Below are 18,824 nucleotides of genomic sequence, written 5' to 3' on the forward strand. Positions count from 1 at the left end.
AGATCCAGAGGGATTTCTATCTCTGGAATGCTAGGATTAAAGGTGTGAGTGCCACCATTTTCTAGCCTTTGTATCTAGTGGCTGTCTGTTCTCTGACCCCCAGATAAATTTATTAGAATACTCAATATTTTGGGAAACACAATACCCCCACAAAACCCCTTCACTGTGCCCTCGTGGACAGTGGTTGGGGCGTCAGCAGGGGTGCTTAGAATTGCTGTTGCCTCAACCCTACGACCTCACTAGTCATCTAGAGCACCCAGGTTTTGTTTGGTTCATTCTGGCCCCCAAGCTGCGCCACCACACATCGGTTGAAATAGAAACTGATAGGAAGGAAACAGGATTTTCCTCTCACATCTAAGCTGGTATCAAACTTGGCATTAGGAAAAAAATATGCTTTGAAACTAGCATTCTCTGTACTGGTGTATATTTTCAGCCTGTTTACCGAATAAATGGATTTATTTTTAATGTTATGAAAGGGGCTGTGGGAATATTTCCTACTGTGTTAGTAACTGGTGTTTAAAAATATCTAGTCGGCTGAAATCAGGGGTCAGGGTTAGGATTTGGAGACTTTAGTGGCAATTTTAAAAATGAATATAGTTATTTCATTCATTGAAACGCTTAGGGAAACCTTGTATTTTTATACCTGTTATTCGTTTCCTTCTCTCCTTTTCCCTGTTCATGGAGTTGAGTCAGCAAGAGAGAAATATTCAAATTAGGCTTGTCATACAGGGGGAGAAGAATCTGACTCTGTCGGGGTGGGTGGATAGGGAAAAGCAACTTTTTGTGAGTCTTTTGTATCTCAGCAGCTGGATTCATTGCTGCCATGGCAACAGACCACATGATGAGGTGTATTAGATTGCTGTGTGGGGCACAAGCGGAGAATGAACACAGCTTTTTATTGAAGTTAAAGGTTCCTTTGGAGTTTCTTCTGTGAAGTGTGTAAGGTCCGGTATCAGAGCGTTCAGCAGATGTAGCACTTTCGCAGAAGAATTAGGGGCATGTTGGTGCGTTAAACTACAGAACCAGGTAAGGTACAATCGGAGCTGCAGATCGGAACTCTCTTTCCTCTGAGGCGGTAGCATAACTTGCTGGTTGGAATTTCATTGTTGGCTTTACTCCCACCCCACCCCCACGTGGGCACGGGAGAAATTTCTGCCATCCCCCTCCCAAGTTCTCCACCTCCAATTTCACCTGTTTTTAGCTGGGAAGTCTCAGGTTCTAATGCATTGTGCATTTGTAAAGTTGTGTGTGTGTGTGTGTGTGTGCGTGCATGTGTGTGTGTGTGTGTGTGTGTGTAAGAAACACATGTAGAAAGGAACCAGAAAGAGCAGTCATTAGTGCCTTCAGATCAGTGTGCGGCTGAGTGAAGCGTTTCCTTGTTTTGTCCTTTGCAAACGTTCTGCTTTCCCTCAGAGGCATTGGTCCAAAGCTACTTGTCTCCTGCTAAATTAAGCAGGACAACCACATTCTCCAGCAGGTTGCTCAGCGAATTCACTGTGTACAGTCTTTTCTTCCCTTTTGCGTCAGACCGACTGTCCAGTATCAGAATTCCATTTTACCTACAGTTTTTACCGTGTGTGTCAATTTATCGGCATTCTTTTTGTTCACATATTGCAACTGTATGTGTACTAGGAGAATAAAAACAGAAGTAAATACAATATGGGCGAGTGCAAAACGAACTGTTTCGCTTAGAGAGGAACTGCAAGAACTGAACGTAAACAGTGCAATGTGGTTTGGTACACCATCGACTCCCAGAGCGAACACAGAAGCCTCCTACTTACTGATTGGCTCACATGTCACCCTGGCTGTGTGCATCGAGGGGGAGGCTTTGAGATGCTCCGAGAAAGCCCTTGAACAAGAGAAAAACATCCTTATTGATAACTTATTCTGGTTCCTTGTTCACATAGTTTACTGACATTTTGTGTTTCATTTCTTCAAAAGCGTAGGATTTCTTTTAACTTGTAGCCGAGGGCAAACCATGCAACTTCTCTCTCGTTTGTGCAAAGTTGTCTCGGCAGCTTGCAAAGACAAGATCTAACTAAATAACGGTAAAGTTTACAATTATTATAGCCCATTCACCATCAACTAAGGGCAATCTTTGAAAAATTCTTTTGGTAAGGTAAAATTAATTATTTGCCACTGATTGACATTTAGGACAAAAACCGAAACATTATTCCAAGTTGGGCCATGAGTTATGCTTTCTTCAAAGAGAGGAATTTGGATTTTGTTAGAGTCATTTATGCTCTGTTTTTATTGTCTTTTCCTTGGTTTACAATTCTAATGGATCTGAACTAACTCCCAAATTTCACCTTAGAGTTACAATCACTATTCTGAGCACACTTGGCTATGATTTTTAAGAAAGTGGACTGTTTTCCACAGTAACAAATATCAAAACCATTACAATCACAGCTCACACTTGCAAAAGATTAGTGCTGCTCTCAGAATTCGTTCTTTTCTTTTTCCCTTTGCTGTTTAGAACGCTGAACAACTCTCTCAACATGTCCTTCCAGATGTGAAATATTTTCACAGCCATAGATTGTTATTACTAGAGGATGAGGAGTTTCACCAAAATCAGTGAAAAAAAATCATACCTCATAAAATATTTTAAAATGTGAAATTCTCAAAGCTGGCAGTATCTTAGGTTTAAGAATGCTTGGGGGGGGGATAGAATGATCTGTCTTCATTGAAAGAAAAAATAAAAGATGGAGGAAAAGGAAAGGAAAGGCAACATGGGGAGAGGGTGTGACTGGATCCCTCTGGCAAAGATCAAAGTTCCAGTGGTCCACACTCCTTCTTTCTCACTACCACTGAAAATGGTCACTCTATGTCTTTCTGAAGATTCCTATTGCTGTGCTAAGATATCTGGGTAAAAGCAACTTCTGGAGAATGGGGTTTATTTTAGCAAACAGTTGTAGTCCATGAACAGAAGTCATGCAGACACTCAAGGCAGGAACCTGGAGGCAGGAAATGAAGCAGGCCGTGAAAGAATACTGTTCACTGCCTCGCTCAGCCTGCTTGTCTATGCCCCCTAGGACCAGGGATGACACCACCCACAGCGAGTGGGGCCCTACCACATCAATCATTAGACAAGAAAATTTTCTACAGACTTGCCTACAGGCCAGTATTACAGAGGCATTTTTTTTCTTTCAATTAAGGTTCCCTCTTCCCAGATATGTCTAGGGTTATGTCAAGTTGACAAAAACCAATCAGTACAGTATGTATTAAAGTAAAGCACAGAGTTGTACAGACAATGTTGAGTTACTAAAAAGCTCTCACCTAAATTATTCCAAGTTTAAAATACATGTACTACACAGCTCATCTTTTTTATTTCTTTTGTGGTTTTTGGTTTTGTTTGTTTGGTTTGATTTTTTATTTGTTTTTTTGTTTGTTTTCTTTGTTTGTTTTCTTTGATACAGAGTTTCTCTGTGTAGCCCTGGATATCTTGGAACTCTCTCTCTGTAAACTAGGGTGACCTTGAACTCAGGGATCCATTTGCCTCTGCTTTTCAAGTGCTGAGACTAAAGATGTGCTCCACCACCACCTGGCTCAATATACAGTTCATTCTATTAGCTGAGATACACACATATACATATATGTGACATATTATATACACATATACGATATACATATGTGTAGCATACATACATAAACATACACACACATATATATGTATGTATATATATCAGCTAATGGTATCAGCCCTGTTATAAGTTAAGATTTAGCAAGAAACGTACGCAGTAAACAATCCATATCCAAATGTCAGGTTATTATATCATCTGACACTAGACTACATGTGAGCATCCATCTCTGTAGCTGTTGTCGCAGGGGTCAGAAGACAGAAGCTTCCTCTAGGTGTGTAGAGGCACTTGCCACATACACCTGGCCACCTGAACTTGAAGGGCGTAATCAACACCACAAAGTTGTCCTCCAACCTCCACCCTGTCATGGCACTCATGCCTACGTACACACACAAATAGAAACTAAAAATTAAGACTGCGTTTAAAAAGAAGCTTCCTCCCTAGAGCCGTTTTGGTGCCTACATTCTGAAGACTCAGAATCGCTCTTGATGTCCTCGCCACCCTCAGAAACACTGTCAAACTGCTTTGAAGGGGTATTTTCACCGCCCTGTGTCTAACTTGGGCATCGTCTTCATGTGAATGGTTGGCAGTGCTTTTTAACATTTTGTCTCTAGTTTCTGTTACTTCATAGATGCTCAAATAGCTAACTATCTGAAAACTTCTGAATATATATGAAGGATATATATTCAGCAGAGGCATGGTGGCGAATCAGAGAGACTCATATAGAGTCTTCTAGAAAGTTAAAGATATGTTCTGAACCCCAAGACAACATTCTTAAGATAGTTGAAGATTAAGCCAATGAGTGAAGAGCTCTTGCTCTTGCACCATGGTTAAGGGTTATTTTTAACATTCTTTCATGAAAATGCGTTTTATTAATGACCACTATACGTTTTGTATGAAAGATTTGGACTTCTGGCTTTTGTTCAATGGTTCTTAAACTTTCTGAATAAAAAGTGATGCCATGATCATAATGCTGGTGAGGATGACATTGGTAATATAGTGACTAATTTGGAGAGTGCAATAGACTGAGAAAATATGTCTTTATATCTCATAAAAGGGCAATATTTTCTTTTAAGAAAATAGAAATTTCTAATGCATTTTGTGATTCTCAGAAATGTGCTTCCAAGTTTAATTAATTCCATTAATAGCATTTATAAATCACTAATAATAGGTGTGCTTTGTTGTGTTCTTCAAAGACTGTATTATAAGATGATGCTGGCTTTGTTAGGTAAACACTAGAGGCTTTCATAAAAAATGATTGAACTTATCAGGAATGGTACAATCGGTATCTGTTCAGAAAAGAATAAACTCATTTCTAGGAAAACGTCTCTTGTTATAGTGTGTAAGGAGCATTCACCTGGTTTCCTTTGCATGATCATTTCAGTCATATTACAGTTATTGACTCTAGTAAAAATTCTGTGAAATCTTCACAATCTATACCCTTTTAATAATTTTTGCATTTAAAACTTTTAGCTTTAAATAGTATTTTTATCTGAAACCTCTTGATTATTTGAGGAAAGATTATACTCAGAAAAAAAGCTTCTCACCTCTCTGCCTGTTTTACACAGGAGAAGTCATGCTAGGTGGATTATCCGTTCCCGGATTCAGTGCGGATCCATGAAAGTAATAGAGAAAATATAGACCTTGAGGTAGAAGAGCATGCCCTCAAAGGCAGAAACATTAGGAGAATGATGCTATGAGACGGGGTTACTTCCGGGAAATGTTTTAAGGAAACTAAAAAGACCAATGACCATCTAGAAGTAGCATTCATGACATACATGAGAAAGAATGGCTGTTACCAGAGGGTTGTGCTGTGGGTCTGCAAACCCAGCACTTAATGAGCTGAGGCAGAGAGATTGTTGGCTACTTAGCAAGACTTTGTCTCAAGGAAACAAAAACAAAACAACAACAAAAGGAAGAGAGGCAGTGGGGAGGGAAGAAGGAAAGGAACTAGAAAGGAAAAGAGAGGAGGAGAAGAAGGGAGGAAGGGGGAGAGAAGGAGGGGGAGAGATTCATGATGAGGTCTCGAAAACCAGTAGATAAAAGAAACCTGTCAATCATTTTTTTTTCAAATAGCTACAATTTAAACAAATGGTCACCAGCGCCGCCGCCGCCACCACCACCACCACCACCGTCACTATCATCGCCACAATAACCATACACTGGCAACTTGACATCAGGCATTCATCATGCACCACTTAATTCTTACCACACCCTAGGAAGGCAACAGGGTGCCGATTTCCTAACGAGGTGAGGACCAGTAATCGCAGGCCTGGGATGTCAGAGGGGAGTGTGCTCTGCCAGCCACACTGAGTCTCCACCCACCTGCTCTTCTATCAAGTTTCAACTAATTTACCCCAAATGCTCTGAAGCTGGGGGCACTTGATGAGCTTCAGATGGCAGCCGTGTAGACAGTGGACCAGAGGAGGTCCTGCTGGAGGAGCAGACATAAATCACCTTGTCAATGTCACCGTCCAAAACAAAAGCGAGAATAGTTGGGAGTTCACCCGACTTTGTAAAGGGCAGATCTGAGAAAAGCTTTATCGGTTGTCTGTCTTTACAATCGGATAGGAAACATCTGACTTGGCTTTTTAAGCCCCCTTAAAAATTGTCAGCTACTGCACATGGCATTTGAACAAGATCATTATGGACAAGGAAATCGAGTGTGTCCTACTGTATACAAGCTTTTCTGACAAGAATAGCCATGGTCATCCTGTTAGAAGGAAGTACCACTACATCATCTACGTCCTCCAACTGTGTAGCACATCACACATCTGTGGATGTCATATAAATGAGATGAGGTCTTTGAAAATTTTTGTCATTAAAATCTTTTTTTTTTAATTTTTACAAATAGTAGGTTTTTTTTTTTTTTGTTTCGTTTTGGTTTGTTTTTGTTTTGTTTTGTTTTTCCTTCATAGGAATGTTCTCCTTACAAGTTGAAGGAACTCCTTTCTATTAAAATTCTGTCAGTCAGTTTGACTGACATGGTTAGGTCTCTACCTCAAAGAATGTGCTTCATTGAAATAACCTACAAAGACACCTGCAGGCCTCTGACCTTCTGACGGGGAATGTCTGTTGCTCATGGGAGCAATGAGAGAAAATGAAATATTCCCCGCCCCCCTGCTTGGGATTTGAATCATACATACACCACTTTGTTCATTGTCGTCTTGCTAGGAACTAAATGCTCTGACATTTTTGTAACCTACGGGGGCAATGGAGAAGCTGGAACATCAAGCCAGAGGCTGGACAAAGCCTAATCCTGAATGGCTAGGTAGTGGCTGTCAGGTCAAGTAGGTGATTCCAGGCAAAACTCAGTCAGACCCAAGTACAAACTTGGACTCTGGTCCCTTTCCTGATGCTGCAGATTGCTGGGTGTGGGTAGATTATCGGCCTCTGTACTAGAGGAATTCCATGGACAGTTCGCTGGCTTGAAATCTGACTGCAATGTGCATGCTGACAGATGCAGAATTGAAGATAGGGAAACATGCAGACACGAAGCAAGGCAGGAACAACGCCTCTGTTGTCCTGGGTTTCCAGGGAGGGTGCTGCTTCTGTGGGCTGGGAGTGATGAATAAGCCACATATGGAGGCAGAGGAGATTTGAGGACACTGCGGCCTGGGAGAGCAGGAATGTTGGGGGTTCTGGAGGTGTACAGAAGACTACGGAATAGCGAGTAAGGGGAGGCCTAAGTCTGAGCAACAGCGCTTGCCTTGACACCTCTGTCTATGACTCCTCTGCCTTTATGCATGGCTTGAGAATGCAAAGTCTTGACCAATGATGTCAACACCCAACAAGTGTGCTAGCCAACTGCCCCAGGAAGGGTTTAAGAGCCTCCTGTCCTCTCACCCCTGATTACCAAGGAAGGGCTCTCTAGGGGTACAGGAGTGGAGATCATCTCTAGAAGCCTGTCTTCCTCATCAAGCATCTCAATGGATGTTTCTCTATGACCAAGTGGCTACTCTATATTACTTTGCCTTAGCTATTAAGGAATTCGTAGTTTACAGACTTCTGAAAGTATCTCTGCAAATCTGTTTGTATGTGTGCGCATGCATATGTACTTGTATGTGTGTGTGAATATGGAGGCCAGAGGTCAGCCATGGGTATTGGACCTCTGGTACTATGTCCTAATTAATATTAACTGTCAACTTGACACAGCCTAGAATCATCACCTGAGGGGGAAAAAAGAATAACTATGAATAATTTCTTCATCAGGATGGCCTGTGGGCATGTCTGTAAGGGACTGTCTTCATTATTAATTAATGTAGGAGGGTTTAGCCCAGTGTGGGCAATACTATTCCCTATATAGATGGTCCTGGGCTGTCTAAGAAACCTGGGTAAGCATGAAGAGAGTAGCAAGCAGTGTTCCTCCATAGTTTCTGCTTAAGATTCCTCCATAGTTTCCTTCCCTGGCTTCCCTCAGAGATGGACTGTGGCCAAAACTTAAGCCAAATAAGCCCTTTGCTTCCTTAAGCTGCTTCTGATCAGAATGTTTTATTGCAGAAAGAGAGACAAAGCCAGAATCCGCTTTTTGGTTTGGTTTGGTTTGGTTTGGTTTGGTTTGAGATAGGGCCTCTCACTGAGACCTGAGTCGATTAAGCTAGGGTAAGCAGTTGAGCCCAGGGATGTGCCTGCCCCAGGTCACGGACAGTGAGCAGGCACCACCATGCACAGCTTTTTACACGGTTCCAGAGATTGAACTCAAGCCCTCATGCTTGAGAGAAAAGCACTTTCCACACACAGCCGCCACCCCAGCTCCTGACACAAGTATTTTATGTCGTTTGTTGCTAGAGACACAGCAGACTTTTAGCAGCAGTGATAGCTAACATTTCTGTGCTCATTCACAGGTCAGGAAGTATTTCCATTACATTGGAGCTGAATCTCCTATAGTCCTGGAGTAGACAGCACCACCACTTCCTTTTTTAAACTTATTTATTCATTTGCTGGTTTTCTTATTTAATTAAAATAAAATCGTGGCATCTGCTCCTCTATTTCTCTTCTCCCTCTTGTCGCTCCATTCCCAACACCCCCCAAATTCATGGCTTCCTATTTTTGTAACCATTGTTATCACATATACTTCAATTCAAATAAACATATAAATACAACCTGAGTCCATTCAGTGTTGCCTGAATGTAAATGTTTCTCTTGCTGACCACTTGGTGCTGGACAGCCAATCACGGGACTCACCCTGGGGAAGACTCATTCTCCTTCTGTCAGCCTTTACTAATTGCTTTTATCTATTTTCTTTTTAAAGACTAAGGAAAACAGCCAGGCATAGTGACATACTCCTTTAATCCCAGCACTCAGGAGGCAGAGGCAGACAGACCGATCTGTGAGTTCAAGGCCAGCCTGGTCTACATAGTGAATTCCAACCCAGCTAGAGCTATGCAGTGAGACCCTGTCTTAGATAGATAGATAGATAGATAGATAGATAGATAGATAGATAGATAGATAGATAGATTGATAGATAGATAGATAGATAGATAGATAGATAGATAGATAGATAGATAGATAGATAGATAGATAGATAGATAGATAAAGGAAAGCAAGCTCCATGATCTCACCAGTTTAAATAACAAAGCATAGCTTCTAGTTAACTGATTTACTACTCAGGGCCTTCTTACCTAGCTATTTACCTCTAGAACTTGCAACTACTCAGCTAGAGCAACGACTCTCCGTTGGTAAAGCACTGGCCTTGCAAACTTGAGAACCTGAATTCAATCACTAGAATCTATGTAAAAACCAAACTTGATGGCATGCTTGAAAACTCACTGCTGGTGAGATGGGAGATGGAGACAGGCAGAGCTTTGCATTTGCTAGCCAGAGAGGCTGGCCTCCTTCATGAATTTCCAGGCCAGTGAGAGATCCTCTCAAACCAAAAGTAGAAAGCACCTCTGACTTCCTGCACACACTGACATGTGCGATCATATACACACCACACACATGGACAGATGTATATGTACATCACACACACACACACACACACACACACACACACACACACACACTAGTTACCAATAAACAGCACTTTTATCTTTTCAGAATATTATTCATGTTAAATCTTCTTTTCAAAGACATTTCCGAGCTACTCTGTGTACACATAGGTATCTTAAAAGTGTCAACTGCCTGACCATTGGTGCTCTGGACCCTTCTACATTTACATATTTGCTAGAAAGTTTGATTATTTGGCAATAGAAAAGACTAGTCATCAATGACAATTCTTGATATGGGGCAGGAATTTGGAAGAATGGAAAATTCTAGATGGGTGAACTTAAAATCAAATGGGCAAAACCAGGTAATGGGGCAGACATGTTAAACTTACACTAAACTAATAAAAAGACATTTTACTGCCCCAAACCACTCTCTTGCCCACATACATGTAATAAGCAGACAATATGCAACTTTATCTTGCCTATGAAATGCTTATTATCTTCCTAGATGTACGTTTATTACCTTTGCATCACACACCCTGTGAATTCTTTACACCTGTCTTTTACCCAATGCTGCTCTTGAACTTAGACATCGTTTTTTTTTTTTTGTTTTTTTTTTTTTTGCCTCCCAGAGAGTTCAGAAATACTCCTACCTCTGCTAACTCTCCATGAGAACCAGTTATTAAAATCTGAGCAGGAGAAGGAAAAAGAGCACATGACTGTCAGTAACAAGTTGTTCCAGTTTAGCTAAACTCAGGTCTTCAGCCAGTGTGGCTCGCTTCAGTTTATTTCTTCGTATGCTCCTCTTCAAAGTGCAAATAAAGTTTTAAATTTCAACATGTATCCCTTTCAGTATTTAGCATTCTATTAAAACAATGCTTTGGATTTAAATATTGTCTTCTGATGTAATCCTTTGATTAGGGCAGGCTTGAGCACGAGGGGAAGACTAACCTTACCAGCTATTGAGTATCTCATATAGTTACAGATAAGCTAGACTGGGGCTGGAGAGATGGCTCAGTGGTTAGGAGCACTGGCTCCTCTTCCAGAGGACCCCGGTTCAGTTCCCAGCAACTCCATGACAGCTCACAACCATCTTTAACTCCAGTTCCAGGGGATCTGACACCCTCACACAGACATACATACAAGAAAAAAAAATGCACATAAAAAAATAGGAAAAAATTTAAGTTGGACTATAACTAGAGAGGACATCAATATAGAAAAATCCTGAAAATAGTACAGATAATATGAGTAATACTTGCATGTAAACTAGAGTATGCTGAGTAAGATAGAACTTATTAATAAGAAAGAAATTTATTGTGCAGTTATAGTTTTTGGAAGGTGTAAAATAAAGGACAACTAACTCATTGTTACTGAGGTGTAATCAGGCAAACGTAAGAATTAATGGGAAAAATGGGAATTTTTAAACAGTTTTATTGTTCTATCATTGGTAATAAACTTACTTACATTACACAAATAAAAATGTTGGTATATTGTACACAGACCAAGACACCTCTAGAATCAACACACTGGAAATATAAATTATTCCACACTGTCTCCTCATGCCCTTAGTGACGCTTCCCACTCTCTCCTCCATGCTCCAGGCAGACCCAGATCTGCTCCAAGTCACCACTGTTCATTTGGATTTTTCTAAAATTCATGTACACAAACCTATACAGTGAATGGATTTTTGTCTTGTTTCTTTTATTTGGTACAAACATTTTGTGACCCATCCACATTGTTCTGTGTATCAAACATGATCATTTTTATTACTTCAATCATTTCTTGTTTGCCCATTTACCTGTTAATTGACATCAGGTTGTTTATAGTTTGTGACTAGGCAGATAAAGGTGCTTTGGAAATTCATGTAAATATCTTTAAGCAGATAGTTTGTTTCCTTCGGATCAAATACCTAGGAGAATTTTTAATAATCTTTGCGAGAACAGGGGTTTTATGATGTAAAAATTCAAGGTACAGTTCACTACATTAACATTTAAGCATTCCCATGCCAAAGAAATGGCTTTAGGAACATTCAAAAATGTGTAAGTCATAGGCAACAATGGCAGGAAGTTTCTTAGAAAGACATCCAGAAATGGGTGTATCAGTTAAGCCCCAGGACAATCCTAAAAGACAGATGCTATCGTGCTTTTTCAAGCTGGGTCAGTGCCACAGACTGTGTTCTGGACCGCTGCTCTGTGCTATCTTCCCATGTGAAGAGGAGATACAGTATGTAAAGATCACCATACCCTTTCATGAGAGATGAGGGTCAATGGCCTAACGTGCATGTGCAAACTAATAGAAGTAATTTGTAAATGCATGTCTAACATATATATGTGATAGGCCAATAACCTTATATAGAGAATTTGTGGGAAAATATTAAAACTTGTAAAATGAGAATAGGATATAGACACTAGTTCATAAGCACATGACTATGAAAACTACTAAACTTCACTTTAATCAAAGAAATTCAGAATGAGCTCCCAGCTGACACCTAGCAAATCAGTGGGACTTTTAGATATGTTGCTATGGACTGGGTTTTGTTCCATATTAATGCCAGTTATACACCATGGGAGAGGCTGGAAGCCACTCTTACAGCGTACTGCTGGGGCAGAAATGGGTGCAGTGGTTCCAGGAAGTATGTCATACCCGTGTGTAGCGATGACTTGAGACAATTACGGTCTTTGATTAAAAAATTAGTTTAGGGCCCTCCTGAAGAAATAAACTGAAATGGATCCAAAAACTTATGTACAAACCATCTTTTGATAGCATCTCTCATAATGATGAAAGATGGTAAAAGGAAATGTTTCATAAGAGAAGAATGTATAAAGTCACTGTATGGATAATAAATATTGTGCAGCCACTAAATGGGAGTTTATTAAGCATATTTTACAATAATGACATTTACTACAAATTTTCTGAAGAATTTTATAATATTTTTAATTCATTTAAGATGTTTATGACCACTGACCCAGTAATTCTACTTCTAGGCATTTCTAAAAAGGAAATATTTTCATCCCAAATTCATAAACAATGACTTTAATGGCAGTATTATTTAAAACATTAAAATTTTAAGAAAAATTGAATACCCAACAATGGCAATTGGTTAAATAAATTGTCATCTATCCATATGATGAGAAACTATTCAAAGAACCTTATTAAAAAGGGGTTTCTTGAGAGATGATTATTATAAAATAGCATGTGGCGTGCAACACTGTGTCGGGAGAAGAGGGCAGGAAGAGGCACAAGGAGGCTGAGCAAGATGTTAGAAATGACTGTGCACAGTGGTTGTAGTGCTGACCTTTACTGCTGTGACGGAATCCCTGGTGTGAGCAGAGCTGCATGAGCTACTTCTGCCATTGCTATGAGAAGATGCCTGGCAAGAAGCAAACTTAAGGGAAAGAAGCTTTATTTGGGTTCACAATTCGAGGGTGCAATCTATCATGATGGGGAAGGTGTGTTGGCTGGAGCTTGAGACGACCTGGCAAGTTTGCCTTCAGTCAGGAAACAGAAAACCAAGAAAGGACATGTTCATCAGATTTCTCCTTTTCTGAGATGTCCAGGTCAGGTGCGGTGGTTTGGAAGAAAATGAGCCCCCAAAGTGGCAGTAATGGGAAGGGTGGTCTTGTTGGAGAAGGGGTGGCCTTCTTGGAGGAAGTGGTAGGTGGGCTTTGAGGTCTTATATATGCTCAAGGTACCGCCCAGAGTCTCCGTTCACATCCTTTTGCCTTTGGATCAAGATGGAAGAACTCTGAGCTCCTTCTCCAGCACCATGTCAGCCTGCATGCTCGCAGCCACCATGCTGCCTTAAAATGGCCGGGCATTTCTGAAACCAGCTGAATTGACAATGTAAGTTAAGTTAGTTTTCCTGTTTACCTCCTTATGTTTTATACATAGACCCCGGTAGATACATTTGCAATTTTGTGATATGAATTCAGTTAAAAGTCAGAATTTGAAGCTGAATATTCAGTGTGGCACATCTGTGAGAACAAACAAGGCCAGAAGCCTTCAGAAATAGGCTCTTTTCCTCTTTTCAGCAGCTTTTGGAATGTTGTCCTTCCTTCCTTCCTTCCTTCCTTCCTTCCTTCCTTCCTTCCTTCCTTCCTTCCTTCCTTCCTTCCTTCCTTTGAGACAGGACTCCACTACGTAGCCTTAGCTGGCCTGGAACTCACTATGAAAACCAGGCTGGCCAAGAACTCATAGAGATCTGCCTGACTCTGCCTCTCAGTGTTGGGATTAAAGGCGTGGGTCACCACGCCTGGCTTAGAACTTTCCTAAATTGTAAGGAATCAGAGCAGAAGTTCTTCTTAGCATGACGTGGCCGTTGCAATCACAATTCTGAACTCACAGCCGCTGTCGTTACCTGCTAGGTCTGCACAAGACTGGCATTGTCAGCCGTCAGTTAGAGATGGGACTCTGGGGACCCTGTCTCTCCCTGCTGAATTCTCAGCTACTGAAGATTCTGGCAAAAGAGGAGTCGTTGTCTTTAATTGTGTACCCACTGGTGTGTCCACTGAATCTGTGGTCATATACGTGAGTGAATCTCAAAACACAGGAAAAAGACATGAGTATGGGCAAGAAGGGAGATTGACAGGGATGGGGTGGTAGAGTAACTAGAATTCATTTCACATGTGTAAATTTGTCAAAGAACAAATTTAGTTCCTTTTTTAGAAAGTGATACAAACAAGTTACTTCGTGAAAAAGAAAGAAATAAGGCCTCGATTTGTGACAAGAAGAAAAGGATAACAGAAAGAATTCAACATGGTTTTCCTAATGCAGGCTCCAGAAACACCCCTATAAAATCTGGGACGTAGCCAAGGCTTTACAGCATCTGTCTACCTTGTGGGGGCCCTGGGTTTGGTTTCTGGTATGATGGTGATGTTGGTGGTGGTGGTGGTGGTGGTGGTGGTGGTGGTGGTGGTGGTGGTGGTGGTTATGGTGGTGATGATGGTGCCATCATTATCATCCCACTTCAGTCATGTTAAGGGAGAAATTGGCTTATATAAATAAGAGGAGCCTGCATACTGATAACTTCAGCCTTGTTTAGATCCAGAGTACAAGGACATTCCCAAATCATTCCCTCTCCCTGTTTCTAGGCTCTGCTTGTCTCTCCCTGGGCCTTACTCGGTGAGTACTATTCAAAACAGACCTGTGTCATTCTCTAGCTCCCAGAGGGGAGCTTCCAACTAACAGGGAGCGATGCCCTTGCAGCCCATCATCCTGCCAGACTTACATCCCTGCAGGGGCTTTTCCTGAGTTACCAAAGACCCCAGCAAGCAAGTGGCAAAGCCTGGCTTAGGTTATGTGTTAACCCTGGGCACTTAGCATGGCCAGGTCAGGGCATTCTGTCCCCAAGGCCTAGCTCGCTTGTCTACCTTTCGTCTGAAGGGACAGGAAGTCAGTGTACAGCTGCCACAGGCACAGCTGCCCCATGGGAATACCGGAAGGAGAGTCTGACAGATGTCAAGTGACAAAAAACGGACATGTACAACACCAAGCATGGAGCATGACCGTCTTCTTCAGCCATGATGGATGTTTATCGATGGTTGTATCTACTTTCAAATAAGGGAATTGAAAGTCAGGAAAACTCACTTGTAGGAACCTGGTAATAGTACACAGCAGAGAGATTTTAAGCCAAGTGTGTCTGAATCCCTTGACAAACACTCTCTCTAAAATGTTTGCCTTTCTTAACCTCCTAGGGTTAATATTGTTCAAACAAAGGAAAGGCAGAGGGGCTCTCTGTTTTTGTTTGAGTGAGAAATACAAAGAAAGCTTACACCAGTTTTAATCCATTCCAAATTAAACCCCTGGGTGACACATTGCTTCTTTGTCCCCGGAGAACAATGCTTGAGAACAGTTAGCAAAGCCAATGTCGAAGTATATCCCTTAGGTAAAGCATTTATTCCTTCCCATATGTTAAAATCAAAGGCTGTGAGATAACTGGATAAAGTTCTTGCCATTCAAGCACTAGGACCTGAGTTTTATTCCCAAAACACACAGAGGAAAACAAAACAAAACCAAAACCTGAGTGTGGTGCTGTGGGTCTGTAATCCCAGCCCAGGGGAGGCGGACAAAGGCAGAGCTCTGGGGCTCCCAGGCCAGCCTAGTATAGCCTAGCCTAGCCTACGGGATGAGTTTTGGGTCAATGAGAGACCCTGTCTCTAGGAACAAGGTCAACAGCAACTGTGGACCAACACCTGAAGTTGTCCTCTAATATGTGTATGAATGCACACACGTGAGTACACACACACACACACACACACACACACACACACACACGCACACGCACGCACACGCACACGCACTTGCATGAGCACACACGGTGGGGAGGTAGTGTCACACTCTGACACTGATTTTTTTTTTCAAATGTTTTTAAAGAGATTGAACACAACCCATGCTTGGTCTTTAAAGAATATCTTTGCGAGCACACTAGGTATTCTGAAAAACATAAAGCGAAGCACAGCTCAAGTTAGGTCACAAAGGGGAGGGGGGCAATGGGCCGGTCAACGCAAAGGGAGACTAAATGGCAACCAGAAACAATGGCCTCTGTAGGTCTGGCCGCTCCCCAACCACAGCAGACAACCTAAAAGAGGCCTTGGGTTATTTATACCTGCTGAGAGTTCACCGTACCTAGTGATTAAGACTCCAGGACACACTAGCTACGTTTATTGGAACCTTGAGATTTCAAGGTTTGCGGGTTTTTTTGTTTTTTGTTTTTTTTTTAACCTTCTTGTTTCCTGTCCTTGGTTCTGAATGAAAATAAAAAAACAGAATCCTCACTTCTTCACGGTTCCAAGGGGTAATTCTAAAAATAAATAGAAGCATTTGCTTCTGCCAGGACATTATGTCCCCAGCTTTCTTCCCAGAACCCACAGGACGCACGCACACGTTGCTCCTGAAGTCTGTCCACAGCACACCAAATGCAAGTCGTGCACTTGTGCCCGCTGAGTGGCTGCTCTTGCCAAAGCTGCATTTTGTAGATAATTCCTGAGGAACAGCTGCTGTGTGAGTGATTCACAGTCCAAGCGCTGGCAGAGCCTGGAGGTTTAGTTAGTACCATGCATTGAGTTCTTCACTCAAAAGGAGTAAAATTCCATACATTGGGTGAGATGGTAAAAGTGCCTTCAACTGTCAGCGTGGAAGCAGAACACAGTTAGTTGCATGGGGCTCTAGTGTGAGAGACTGGTGATATCCGGTACTCTTGCCAGGCAGGAACTAAGTAAGCTCTTTAGAACCAGAAAAAAATAAGTAAGTAAGTAAATAACTAAATAAATAAATGAGAAAAGTGTTACCTTAGAGCTCCCGTGCATTCCTTAAAGAATGTTTTTTTTAATGTCTTGTTATTTTTAATTATGTGTACGTATGTGACCACAGTGCTCATGGAGTCCAGGGAGGCCACAGGATTACCTGAAGCTGGAGTGCCATTCAGTTGTAAACTGGGGTATGTGGGTACTGGTAACCAAACATAGGTTCTCTGCAGGAATATCATTTGCTCTCAAGTGCTGCTCCATCTCTTAACCCTTGTGCCTTCGTGACAAAACCTGATGAAGCACAGCAAATGAGAATATCGTAAGCCTCGATGTTGGACTGGGATGCAAATATCATTTTGACACTAGAACTGGCTTAGATCCTTGTATCTGCATCTGGATAAATGCCTCTGTCACCTGGAACTGCCTGGTCTCTTAAGACTCATCTAAAGTTGAACTATCCCCACAACGAATGAGGCAATTCCACGGAATCTGTCTGATAGTCAAAAGGGTTTATTTTGGGTTACCTTACAACAAGCAAAAGGGAGTTAGTCATGGGGTCCAGGAGAGGTGAGGCGCGGTCCAATGCGGTTCTCTGGAGAGCTCTGCCTTGGTCCGCAGTAGCAGCATCCAGCATCCAAGATCACGAGGTAGCCAAGAGAGTGAGCACGTATGCATTTCAGGTCTTAAAGGGTCCCCACTCAGCCACATGCTGGGCGGAGAAGGTGGTGTTCTAGTACCTAGCAGTTATCTGCTGCCTACTAGGGGCAAGTAGGCCCTCAGGAGTAAGGTACAGACAGCCATCCCTACACACAACCCTTGGGTGCTCTCAGGATCACTGTCCCCCCAATGCCTGTTTGTCCCTCTGGCCTTAATGTCTGTGTGTGTTGTGGTCTCTTCTTCCACTGTATCAGACTCCAAGGGAAAGGTCTGCCTCTTGCCTGTATCCGTCCACCAAAACCTCTACTCATGCTGGTCCATTCAGCAACATCCCTGGAGGTTGGAGGTCAGCAAGGATGAGAAGACCGGAGGAGTCACAGCCGATCTGATTATCTCACCAACCTGTTTCTTCTATGATCATTTGTTTGGCCTCAGTCACTAGTTAGGGATACAAACATTCTTCATCTTATCATTTGGAGAAACATGGCTCTCTTCTGAACTTGTTCCTATCATTTCTTTCCAGTGTACCAAGTTACTAGTACACAGGGTCTTCCAGGGGTCTCTTTGGAAGCCAGTGGAGGCTATACCTACCCACAGAAAAGGAAGTCTCCCATATCTCAAAATACTCAGTTTGCCATTTTCCGAGATTAATTAATTGAGCTAAAGTTGCTAAATTTTACTGCTAAAATTTTTTACTAAATAGAAGATTCACTGAACTCTCCATAGTGTCTGATATACAGGACATAATCATGGAGATGATGATGGCGGTGGTGATGATGATGATGTGATGGTGGCGACTCTTAGTGAATAATTAGTGTATGTAGTAACTGTACTTCCCTGAGTAATAGAGCAATTACAAAGAATTATTTTTGTAATCATTTTTAATGTCTGGCTTCTCCGTTGTGACTGTTAAGATCCCCGAGGGCAGCAACTATTTCTGTCTTGTTTACCACTGTGTGTCACCAATGTGTCATCTTGAGTCTGGCCAACATATTTAACTCTTTGCGGCACTAAGGAACAGGTGAGTGGACAAAAGGACAGCTATTAGTTACAGGGGGGTTTTCCTCTCTTTCAAATTGTAGTTTTATAGAAATAAGCATCAGGGCAGATGAGGAAGGCCTGAATACATGCCAGATGCTCTTGGGACCTTGTCAGTTCGGTTAAATTTGGGAATAGTCAGCAGGCAATTTCATTATTCACTTCTTCTTGTATGTATTTTCTGTGACTTTAGCCTCCTCCTTTTTTTCTCTTAGGTTTATCAGAATGCTAAAAGCTTTCTAAAAATACACAGCAGAGCATTCATCTCAGTGTCTCGCTAATATAAACCCTGGCTGTTAGGTTTTCAAGGTAATCCAGAAAACCCGGGATGGCCATCATTGGTGTGAAATAGTTGGGAACTTTCCCTACTGTTTTTCAGT

The 18,824-nt window shown here is 41.8% G+C and overlaps 1 protein-coding gene across 33 annotated transcripts in view; it reads left to right on the forward strand.

Moving 5' to 3' along the window:
• The window catches only part of Dtna (dystrobrevin alpha), a 358,974-nt gene that overhangs the window by 185,213 nt on the left and 154,937 nt on the right, over nt 1-18,824 (forward strand). Inside the window, exon 1 of one of the 33 annotated variants that reach the window (XM_037196989.1) lies at nt 796-1,026. The exons of 29 other annotated variants lie outside the window; for them this stretch is intronic. The gene's annotated coding sequence lies outside the window, so the exon portion shown is untranslated. Of the gene's footprint in view, nt 1-795; nt 1,027-18,824 lie in introns of those variants that run through there. 3 more of the 33 variants (XM_028887699.2, XM_037196998.1, XM_037197000.1) reach the window with 3 other exon arrangements.

Source organism: Peromyscus leucopus, chromosome 19 (genome assembly GCF_004664715.2).
Source record: "Peromyscus leucopus breed LL Stock chromosome 19, UCI_PerLeu_2.1, whole genome shotgun sequence".
Taxonomy (NCBI): Eukaryota; Metazoa; Chordata; class Mammalia; order Rodentia; family Cricetidae; genus Peromyscus; species Peromyscus leucopus.